Source organism: Rhinoderma darwinii, chromosome 4, assembly GCF_050947455.1.
Source record: "Rhinoderma darwinii isolate aRhiDar2 chromosome 4, aRhiDar2.hap1, whole genome shotgun sequence".
Classification (NCBI taxonomy): domain Eukaryota; kingdom Metazoa; phylum Chordata; class Amphibia; order Anura; family Rhinodermatidae; genus Rhinoderma; species Rhinoderma darwinii.
Window position 1 is genome coordinate 91,582,335 of NC_134690.1, and position 12,308 is coordinate 91,594,642.

The following is a 12,308-nucleotide window of genomic DNA, read 5'->3' on the forward strand; positions in this document are numbered from 1 at the left end:
CCAAATATGTATAGATTTTGTATGTTTTAGTACTTTTACACAGTAAAAACGCCTTTTTAAAAAACAATATTTGCTTTTGTGTCTCCATATTTGAAGAGCCATAACTTTTTTCTTTTTTCGCCCATGCGGTTGTATGAGGGCTTTTTTTTTTGAAGGACGACTTGTAGTTTTTATCGGTACCATTTTTGAATAGGTGGGACTTTTTGATTACTTTTTATCACATTTTTATTTAAGTCAGAAATTCCCAGAAAACAGCAATTTTTCCATTGTTTTTTATTTTATTTTTTGCGGCATTCACTGTGCAGCTAAAATAATGTAATAGCTTTATAGTCTGGGTCGTTACAGTCGCAGCAATACCAAATATGTGTAACTTTTTTGCTCAATTTTGTTTTTTTAATAGTAAAGCAGTTTGTAAGGGGGAAAAAGTGGGTTTTTCAATTTTTATTTCACTTTTTTTTAAATTAACTTTATTAAACTTTTTTTTTTACTAGTCCCACTAGGGGACTTTAATATGTGATCCTCCGATCGCCTTTATAATACACTGCAATACTTTTGTATTGCAGTGTATTACTGCCTGTAAAAATAATGATGGAAAAGGGAATGGGGAGTAAACCTCCAGCTCACCAGTCAAAACACTCCAGTGTTTGTAATCGCCCGGATCAACCGCGACGGCACACGGCAGCAATAGAAGAAAAAACCAGAGGAGATCCAGCGATGAAGATGTAAATAGGAAAAACTAGGTTTCCATTTTATTTAAATACAAGAGCAATGCTTGAAAAACACCAGGAGGAAAGGACAAGGTGGTGATATGCGGCAATAGATAGCCTACGCGTTTCAGGCACTGGCTGTGCCCTTAATCATGGCTAAGTCGAGTGAGCTCCAGCAAGCACACGGAGTGAATAAATACTAACTAAATGGGAGGTTGGACCTAGAACGAGGCGGCGCTCGCAGGTGAGTTGATTAGCTATAACAAATTCAATCCTCCGTCGTTATTGAGTTTCAAAATTATATAATGGCTGTAATTATAAGCAATGCACTAATGCATATGATAGAAATAAGAATTGAAATAAATATAATACAGCAGAAACTTATTGTTTATAAAAAAAATAAATTTGTGTGTATAATACGAGATTTCATAGAATTGATAGAGTATCATGACCCCGAAGCTTGCGGAGCATCACCCGACATATATTGATACACGGAAAACATGTGTACAGAAAAAACCACAGAGAAAACACAAATTTATATGCATTATGTGAAGAAAAAAAACAAACAAACAACCGCAAGAAGATATATAAAAGTGTGAACACAGGGAATAAGAAAAAGCATATATATGAAGAGACAACATTGCTATTTAAGACTGACATGCAAACAATAACTATAAAAAATGCCTGGTATTCCACCTAACATATATGTCCAGAAAATAGTACATTTTTAATGGCAAGGCTAATAAATAATCCTAATACAGCTGGATAATATATAAAGGCAAATTGATTGTAATGAGGCTATGTGGATAAAAACATAGCAGCCAGAAATAATCTTCATATACATGCATGAACAGTAACAAAATTGAAATAAATATTGAATGATCAATAAATAATGCTAGAATGATTTTTGTAAGCTCCACTAGTTTGCCTAAACAAATATATTAAGATTAAAGCAAAAGGAGCTGAATCCCTATGTGAAGAACTATATGTGAAGGATAAAAATAATAAAAACAAAAACAAAAAATCTTGGTGATAGGATGTCAGAGTGAGAATATCACATTGGAGGCAGATAAAAGGCTCTGTTATATTGTAATATTCACAACCGTCCAATATGAGTGAACATAAATTGTAGAGTCCTCGTGGGTGTCCGTTTAATATGTTTGATGGAACATTAGTATGATACTTGGAAACAGTATGATACTTGCGGTTGTTTGTTTGTTTTTTTTCTTCACATAATGCATATAAATTTGTGTTTTCTCTGTGGTTTTTTCTGTACACATGTTTTCCGTGTATCAATATATGTCGGGTGATGCTCCGCAAGCTTCGGGGTCATGATACTCTATCAATTCTATGAAATCTCGTATTATACACACAAATTTATTTTTTTTATAAACAATAAGTTTCTGCTGTATTTTATTTATTTCAATTCTTATTTCTATCATATGCATTAGTGCATTGCTTATAATTACAGCCATTATATAATTTTGAAACTCAATAACGACGGAGGATTGAATTTGTTATAGCTAATCAACTCACCTGCGAGCGCCGCCTCGTTCTAGGTCCAACCTCCCATTTAGTTAGTATTTATTCACTCCGTGTGCTTGCTGGAGCTCACTCGACTTAGCCATGATTAAGGGCACAGCCAGTGCCTGAAACGCGTAGCTATCTATTGCCGCATATCACCACCTTGTCCTTTCCTCCTGGTGTTTTTCAAGCATTGCTCTTGTATTTAAATAAAATGGAAACCTAGTTTTTCCTATTTACATCTTCATCGCTGGATCTCCTCTGGTTTTTTCTTCTATTGCTGCCGTGTGCCGTCGCGGTTGATCCGGGCGATTACAAACACTGGAGTGTTTTGACTGGTGAGCTGGAGGTTTCCTCCCCATTCCCTTTTCCATCATTATTTTTACTTATGTATACGGCTTCAACCTCCGTGCACACCAGTCGTTTTGCTTAGCCATTGTCTTTGGATTTTTTTGAGATTTACTCTGGTTATATAAACTCACTAGAACATTGGCTACAAGGTGGTTGCATATGGCAACATGGGACATATAATTTGAATCAATTCCCATTGAGAAAATTATACCATCAGTAACATCAACCTGTTTATTACTGATTTTTAACATGATAATCTTGGTGTATATCTGACGTCTTACAATGACACAGGATTATAGTAGATCCAGAGCTGAGAGAGCAGCAGCAGTGTTTGGAGATTCCAGTTACACGCAGAATCCAGACTCATCGTTACAAAGTCAATTTAGAGAACTGGAGAAACTCCTAGCTCAGGAAGCACGTGTCTGGTGGGATGTAACCACACTTAGGAATTACATTTCCAAGAACATGGTACCACGAGGATTGCGTCTTCGAAAAATCCCGACGTTTCAATATTCTGCGGCATTTACAGAGGCATGGAACATCACCCTATCAGAATGTTCTCTCAAACTGATGGGTCTTATTACCGAACAGGAAGACATCAAATTGGCTGAACTTAATCTGGAAATTCAGAAGTTAAAGGAGGAAACCAACAAGTTGTCCAGCTCACCTGATTTTTCTATCCTGGAATCCAGAACACACAAATACATCGACCAACTAGAACAATCCATTATGGACACCAAAAAAAGCAAGTTCCTCAGAGACACAGAGGATTACGCTAAAGGTGAAGTGTTCAACTGGACCAGAAGGGACAATATGTCATATAAATCCAAATCCATTCTGAAGGACCGCAGAAGATTCAGACAACGCCATACAAGCCAACGCAGAGTTAGCTTCAGCTCCACCGAGCCAGAAACAACGGATGGAGGCGAGGGAACATCCGATCTCGATTTACCACGAGAAGCAGGTTCATACAGACACCCCTTTCCTTCCAAACGTGGACCTCCAAAAAACGGGGGCGCAGGGGGGGTAGGAAACATAGAAGCCACGGACAGCATTCTACCACGCCGACTGCGCAATCAGAGACTGTAAAGGAGTCCATGGATGTTATCAACTTGTCCCAGTTCCCTCTTTCCCCTTCTCACATAGAAGTACTGGCCTTAGGTCTGAATTTTGCTCCCAATAAAGATTTTGACGTTTTTCATACACTGTTAGATATTAACAAATTTATACGCAACCTGACCATCAAGAGGCACTTTTCCTTAGATAGTGACACATCTTTGGAAAATGCTTCTGTCACTTCAGACTGCGCACCATGTGACAACAACATTTTTCGTTCACTCATGTTTCAAGAACAAGTCACTCTATCTAACTTAGTTGATCTTGCAGAACAGAATGTATCATCTTCTGACATATTGGTGAGCAAATTTCCTACATCTAATCCTACATATTATCCCATTCAGTCTAGAACTGACTCAATGGATAAATTCCAGTCCATTATGGAGAGGGAGTTACACAAAATTGCCAACAATAGCTATAAAACTTCATCACAAAATAATCTTACAAATGAACAGAAAGATGCGATAAAATCTTTGAAAAACAACCTAGACATAGTGATCCGCATGTCGGACAAAGGGGGGAGTGTAACTGTCATGGACCGATGTATGTATACTGAACAAATAACAAAGATGTTACATGACATAGAAACTTACATCAAATTAGACTCTAACCCCACCATAATTTTCCAACAGCGCTTAACCAAGCTACTTAATAAAGGTCTAGATAGTGGCATTATAACTAAAAAACAATATGACTATCTGCTTATTAAGAACCCCATTACTCCAATTTTATATGCCTTACCTAAGACCCACAAGGGCATTATTCCTCCACCTATGCGTCCCATTGTGTCGGGCATCGGGTCACTCACAGAAAAGCTCTCTGAGTGGCTCGATTATTTGTTGCAGCCCCTTGTCCAAAGAACCCCAGGACATCTTAGAGACACCAAGGATGTGCTTCACATCTTTGATGAAAAAATATGGGAGTCCGAATTTTCGTGGCTATGCTGTGATGTTGTGGCATTATATACATCGATACCACATCATATAGCAATTCAGGCACTACAACATCACATATCCAAATACAGCGCATATGACGAGATGTTACAAGTCTTCATGTCCGAGGTTTTGTTGTTTCTGCTAACACACAATTTTTTCTACTACGAGGGCACTTTTTTCCTCCAAAACAGAGGAGTATCTATGGGGGCTAAGTTTTCCCCCTCCATTGCCAACTTGGTTATGGCTTGGTGGGAGGAAACTACGATTTTCTCCGCCCGCAATCCTTTTTTTCACCATCTACATTGGTATGGCAGATACATTGACGACCTCTTGATCATCTGGGAGGGCGATGTATCTGCCATACCTGAATTTTTGGAATTCCTCAACTTGAATACATTCAACTTGAAATTTACGCACACGTGCCATTCCACCATTATTCATTTTCTAGATTTGACACTCACGGGGTTTGCAGGCAAGAGTATACACACTGAGATTTTTCATAAACCCATTTCAGGTAATACAATCCTTCATGCCTCTAGCAGCCACCCTAGACACACCATCATGTCCATTCCTGTAGGAGAACTAACTAGAGCAAAAAGAAATTGCACCAACCAACAGGGTTTTCTATCAGAACAGCAAAAAATATATAACAAACTAAACAATAGGGGCTACAAAAAATGGACATTGGATCGAGCACAAGCAATAGTGAACCAGAAGGATAGGAAAGATCTACTCTCTCTCAACAGGGTTAAGACAAATAAAGATACTCCTACAACAAGCAATACATCAAAACCAACACTTGTATTGCAGTACAGCAACCAGTTCTCTGAAATCCGTGCCATGGTCCAACGCTATATCCCCATACTGTTTGAAGATGCCAAACTCGAATCCATTCTAGCAAACGGTTTTAGAATAGTCTCCCGTCGGGCACCCACCCTGGGAAACATCCTTTCCCCTTCTTGTCTACCATCAAAAGCCAAGTCTCCAACATGGTTGCACTACACAGGTTATTACAAATGTGGGTCTCATCCTTGCAAGGTTTGTACGGTTAGCAAAACCACAAAAACCTTCTTTAACTTTAATGATACTATCAACTTTCCAATCAAAACCCATATTAATTGTAACAGTGATCATGTGGTCTACATAGTGGAATGCTCACAGTGTAAGCTCAAATATGTAGGCTGCACCATAAGGAAATTAAAGATTAGAATCCTCGAACACCTAAGTTATATTAGAAACCCAGCAATGGTCAACATCTCAAATGCCAGTAAACACTTTATCACTTGCCACAACAGGAATATCAACTCCCTCAAAATCTACGGCATAGAAAAAATGATCAAAACTAGCAGAGGGGGCGATCTTAAACATAGATTACATACACGGGAAGCTTTTTGGATCTACCATTTGAATACTAGATTTCCAAGCGGTCTCAATCTCCGCAAGGATCTAATGTTTCACTATTGATACCATTAAATTAGCTTTTCCTTGTTAGATCAGCTCCATCTATATATATATTTTTTATATTTTTTCTCAAATTTGTCTCTTTCCCTCCTTTTCCTTTCCTTCCATGTTATTTAGTGTATAGCATTCTTATCATTTCTTCTATACTTACAGTTTAAGTTTTTAGTCTGGCCTTTATTATATCCTATCTTGTGGGCTTCTATTCAGACTTACTCTGGTTCTACTTCATTCGGGACCATCTACTTTGTGACACTGACAATTATATTGATCCTGTTGCCATTTCTTGTGTCAACCACATATAGCATGTAGTAGGGCCATTTGTTTTCAACAATATAGTGGCATTTGTGTCCTTTCGTTATAGATTTCGCCCACTAGTTGGTATTTATTATGGTGACATATACATATTAATCAAATGACCCTCTTATCATATAGTCTTCACATTCCATCTACACTGGGACAATATAGCGATTTCCCAGCTTTGTGTTAGACACACTATACCATGCTAATTCTTATCTCACACTGTCATTATCTCTCCATATTTACCCATATAGGTTTGAGTTAGCATATGTACTCTTATGTTACTCACTTTTGTCTGCATTTCCGTCGAGTTGTTCTGGAAATGGCACGACTTCCTGCCGGTTTGACACTGGTGAAATATATATACACTTTTTGCCTTTGTGTCATTGCGGCTATTGTCTTGCTCTAGTTGGTGCTCTCGTGCCCACTTGCGGTTATTCCAAGTGGTCCGATATAATTGTGTCACCCTCGTGGGTTTTCATGTTTCCAAGTATCATACTAATGTTCCATCAAACATATTAAACGGACACCCACGAGGACTCTACAATTTATGTTCACTCATATTGGACGGTTGTGAATATTACAATATAACAGAGCCTTTTATCTGCCTCCAATGTGATATTCTCACTCTGACATCCTATCACCAAGATTTTTTGTTTTTGTTTTTATTATTTTTATCCTTCACATATAGTTCTTCACATAGGGATTCAGCTCCTTTTGCTTTAATCTTAATATATTTGTTTAGGCAAACTAGTGGAGCTTACAAAAATCATTCTAGCATTATTTATTGATCATTCAATATTTATTTCAATTTTGTTACTGTTCATGCATGTATATGAAGATTATTTCTGGCTGCTATGTTTTTATCCACATAGCCTCATTACAATCAATTTGCCTTTATATATTATCCAGCTGTATTAGGATTATTTATTAGCCTTGCCATTAAAAATGTACTATTTTCTGGACATATATGTTAGGTGGAATACCAGGCATTTTTTATAGTTATTGTTTGCATGTCAGTCTTAAATAGCAATGTTGTCTCTTCATATATATGCTTTTTCTTATTCCCTGTGTTCACACTTTTATATATCTTCTTGCGGTTGTTTGTTTGTTTTTTTTCTTCACATAATGCATATAAATTTGTGTTTTCTCTGTGGTTTTTTCTGTACACATGTTTTCCGTGTATCAATATATGTCGGGTGATGCTCCGCAAGCTTCGGGGTCATGATACTCTATCAATTCTATGAAATCTCGTATTATACACACAAATTTATTTTTTTTATAAACAATAAGTTTCTGCTGTATTATATTTATTTCAATTCTTATTTCTATCATATGCATTAGTGCATTGCTTATAATTACAGCCATTATATAATTTTGAAACTCAATAACGACGGAGGATTGAATTTGTTATAGCTAATCAACTCACCTGCGAGCGCCGCCTCGTTCTAGGTCCAACCTCCCATTTAGTTAGTATTTATTCACTCCGTGTGCTTGCTGGAGCTCACTCGACTTAGCCATGATTAAGGGCACAGCCAGTGCCTGAAACGCGTAGGCTATCTATTGCCGCATATCACCACCTTGTCCTTTCCTCCTGGTGTTTTTCAAGCATTGCTCTTGTATTTAAATAAAATGGAAACCTAGTTTTTCCTATTTACATCTTCATCGCTGGATCTCCTCTGGTTTTTTCTTCTATTACTGCCTGTCCGTTTATAACGCCGGGTGCCGGTGGGATGAGAGGGAGCTCCCTCCCTCTCTCCAAAACCGCTCTGATGCGGCGCCCGCTATTGAGCACCGCATCTGAAGGGTTAAACGGGTGAGATCGATACTAATATCGATCTCACCCGTTCGAGCCGGGATTCCTCCAGCCCTCAGCTACATCTGGTAGCGGAGAGCAGGGAGATTTAACGGCTCCCTGCTCTGTTTATTTATTCTGATGCAGCGCCGTGAAAAGGCGTATGCATCAGAATAAAGCCCATTAGTGGCCGCCCTGAAAAGGCGAATTGGCAGTCACTAATGGGTTAAGCTTTTAGGAAATACAGCCATTTATTTACATCATGCCTCCATTTTTACATTTAAAAAACAAATTGGATAAATTAACAAAAGTTTTTTAAAGCTCTTTTTATTGAAAATTCAGTAGACAATAAGAAAGATACATTACAGCAGAAATGTCACAACAGATTGTATGAATTGCTTACATTTTCTCTCCCTGTTTTTGGTACAGAAAAATGTTTCCTACAATAGTAAGACATCATGTGGGTCATAATAGCAATATACAGTATATGCACATGGTACAGATTAAGGAAAAAGAAACCAAGGGAATCCGATTTCCTCATCACATTTCAGAGTTACATCGGATAGGCAGACATTGAAGTCCTAAGTCAGTTCTCAGAGTAAAGTGTGAGTGTGGATGAAAAGCTTGTATCCCAGAGTATGGTACATTTTTTGGGACACCACCTATTCTTGTATACCAAGCGCTCATATGGGATTATTGTATGAATCATATTTTGCCACTGCCTAACAGAGAGTGATCGCCTTGCCATCCACCACATAGCAATGGTTTTCCAGACCAAGTGGAGGGCCTCCTGTGAAAGTGATTATTTGTAGTAGGACCAGGCTTCAAGAAGACAAACATCTGGAGTCATAGGAACTGGCTTCTGGGAAATATCAGTCAGTAAGGATACAATTACCTGCCAAAAGTGTGAAATATTGGGGCGTTGCCATATAAGGTGCCAAAAGTCGGCGTTGACTGCCAAACATATATGACAATTGGTAGATGGACTACAACCCCTTCTAAGCAGTGGCATTGGTGTGAGATAGCAATAATTTCTGATTGTGAACAGCAGGAGATACTAGTAAGGGATACTCCAGTGCATCCAACCAATCCGCATCTTTTAAAGTGGTATTCTCATCTAATAAAAACTAGGTGAAAAGCTTTGATATTAACCTTAAAGAGGCTCTGTCACCAGTTTATAAGTGCCCTATCTCCTACCTAATCTGATAGTCGCTGAGATCCCGCTGTGCTGTCACTTACTCCCTATTTTCTTGTCAATAAGATGAGTATTTGGTGTAAAAATAAAACCAGATGATCCCTGCATATAGAGTCAAACTACCATCACTATAGATATAAGGATTATTGTTAATACTTGGCTGTAAGTCACTGACTGTCAGAAGTCTAAACACATGGACATCACTAAATGATGAGTTTCCTTCCTTGTGATGCTTTGCCGGGCCTTTACTTCAGCCGCCCTCAGTTTGGTTTTCAAAATTGGGACAATGTGTCTATCACTATATCGGGGGAAACTGTGCCTGTCAATATATTTGGGGGACACAGTGATTAACACAATATCTGGGGGCGCTTTGACTGTGAGTATATTTTGAACAATGTGGCTGTCACTATATCTGTGGACACTGTGGCTGTCATTGTATTTTAAGACACTGTGCCTGTCACTGCATTTGATGACAGTGGCTGTCATTAGATTTAGGCACACTGTGGCTGTCACTGTAATTGGATATCTAATATAGTTTATAACCCCCGCCCCTCCCTGTTGGTATCTCTAACACTGAAAGAAAGGAGGGGAGAGCAGATAATGTCAGTCCCGAGCGAGCAGTGAGCTGTCAGATCTATGACAAAAGCAGCAGCACAGCCAGCTATGTATAGGAATTGCACAGACTCTAGAGCAACAAAATGGTAGAACATTTTTAATGAAGACTATTTAGAAAGTTGTTTAATTTTACAATTTTACAATTTAACTAACGCCCACCCATGAACCTTACATCCAATAAATGCATTTCTTCATTGATTTGTAAATGTCTTCTTTCCTCTAGACTTCTGCTGATGCCTCTCCTGAATGTCGATGATGAGCGGACGTCCCTCACATAGTGTCAGTAAATTTCTCCAGTGCGATCAGAAGGGAGGACATTATCACAAACCCAGCACACAGACCACCATATGTCACTTTCATACAAGAAATGACTCAGACAACGTAAGGAGTGTTAAACTATGTGAATTTTATTGTTGTGTGTATGTGTGTGTGTTGTGATTGTGTGTTACCTCCCATCACTCACGAAGAGCGTAGAGCGACACTCAGGACAGGCAAAACCCCCAGTGGAGGAAACCTGCAGGGAAACCATGGCCGCTGTACTGTCCTTCCTCTGGCATACTAAGAGAGGTTAACGCTATATAACGTATGTGCGCATGTACAGTATACATGTGTATCTGTGGATTCCCCCATACAAGGAATAGAGCCAGAAAATGTAAAAAGTGACTGTGTTACTATGTACAGTGTGTCAGTGAGTATGATTGTGTATAGTTCTATATGTGTGTGTGTATGTATTAGTGTGTATGTATTTATTATGTGTTTTTGTGTGCGTGCATGCATGTGTTATACGTTACCTGCTCCTCATGTTTGGTCATCTATCATGGTCTTCCTCTCTCTTGTGGATCAGGCAGCAGAACCTCCTGGGTGGGAATAGAGGTACAAGAGAAATTGTTCATCAACATGTGGATTAGAAAATCCATTACTGAATTTTACTTCGCACTTTTGTGATAATTTTTTCCTACCTACTTCTTTGTAACACCAACATTTTACTTACCAGCGTTATTATTAGTCAGGGACCTCAATCGGTGTCTCCGGGTCCACTGCTGTGTCTATCCGGCTAATGATGTTTCCTTCCACTTTCCACATGCACGGATGCAAAATGATGTTTCTACAACGGGCACAGGACAGCGCGCTCTTCCATGGGCCTCGGGTCTAAAACTCCTCTTTATTTCTCCTTGACGCACGTATGGCCCAGCTGTGATGGATTTGCCTGTTTCTCATCCATGCCCAGTGGAAAGGGTCTTGTGCCATGATCTAAAATGGAATAGTAAATGAGGTAAAACTGGCTTCTCATCACAGACTCTTAATCAAAGACGGCACTGTTTTCTATTACTGACCAGATCACATGTGGTCCGGGCCACCCACGCTCTAAAGTCCATCCGGCGGAGCAACTGGTCGCGTTGGTGATGCAGCTCTTCTGTCTTCACTTCCCAGTCACTTCCTAAGGCCCACGCGTAGATCTCGTCTCTGAAGTCCTCGTCCTCCTCAAACTGGTTCGCTAGAAATCTTAAAAAAAGTAATAATTTATTAATGACACATGGAAGAGCAGTGCACTGTATACGTCTATATCTCAATGTAAAGGAAACTTGTGTTACTATAAATGATAGCGATGGTGTCCAAGGATGTTAGAATGACCCCTCCCCCCAAAGTCAGAAGGCTAGATAGTGTAATCTATAGGTTTGATATTTTGTCTTTTGGATATTAAAATGTTAAAATATTTTTATTTTACTGCTAAAACATGACCATAATTGTTTTGTAACCTATAAGGGATAAAGCTAATGTAAAGCACACAGGGCCGCAATCAGGAATTTCTGGGCCCCATACAGCCAAAGATATTGGGTCCCCCCTTCATTACCGTGGGTGGGCAACGGAAAGTGGGGCGCTCACGTTTGTACGTTATATGCAGTAACTGATTTTGTTCAAGTTATAGAGAACGAAACCATGAAGCAGTCAGTGACCAGTTGATACCCTGGATTTTATTGAATTCAGCCAAAACATATGGCACACAATGGGATACGTCGCCTGGGGAACGGCCCTGGGGAAACTACTGAAGTCACTGTCCATAAATGAACAGAGACGTCAGGGACTTTATCTGGGCCAAAGTCCACGGGCAGACTGCTTGTGATGCTCGGCCTGGGGACTCTGGCAATGGGAAGCCCCTGACATTGCAGCTTTTTCACCACAAAATTTGCAACATCTGCTATTTGTTGCGGGTTTTACCTCCCCATTAAATCCAATTGGGAAAACTCGCAACAGAAAAGCAGCGATTCCAAAGCATAGATTGACATGCTGCGGATTAAAAAAACGCACCGCAG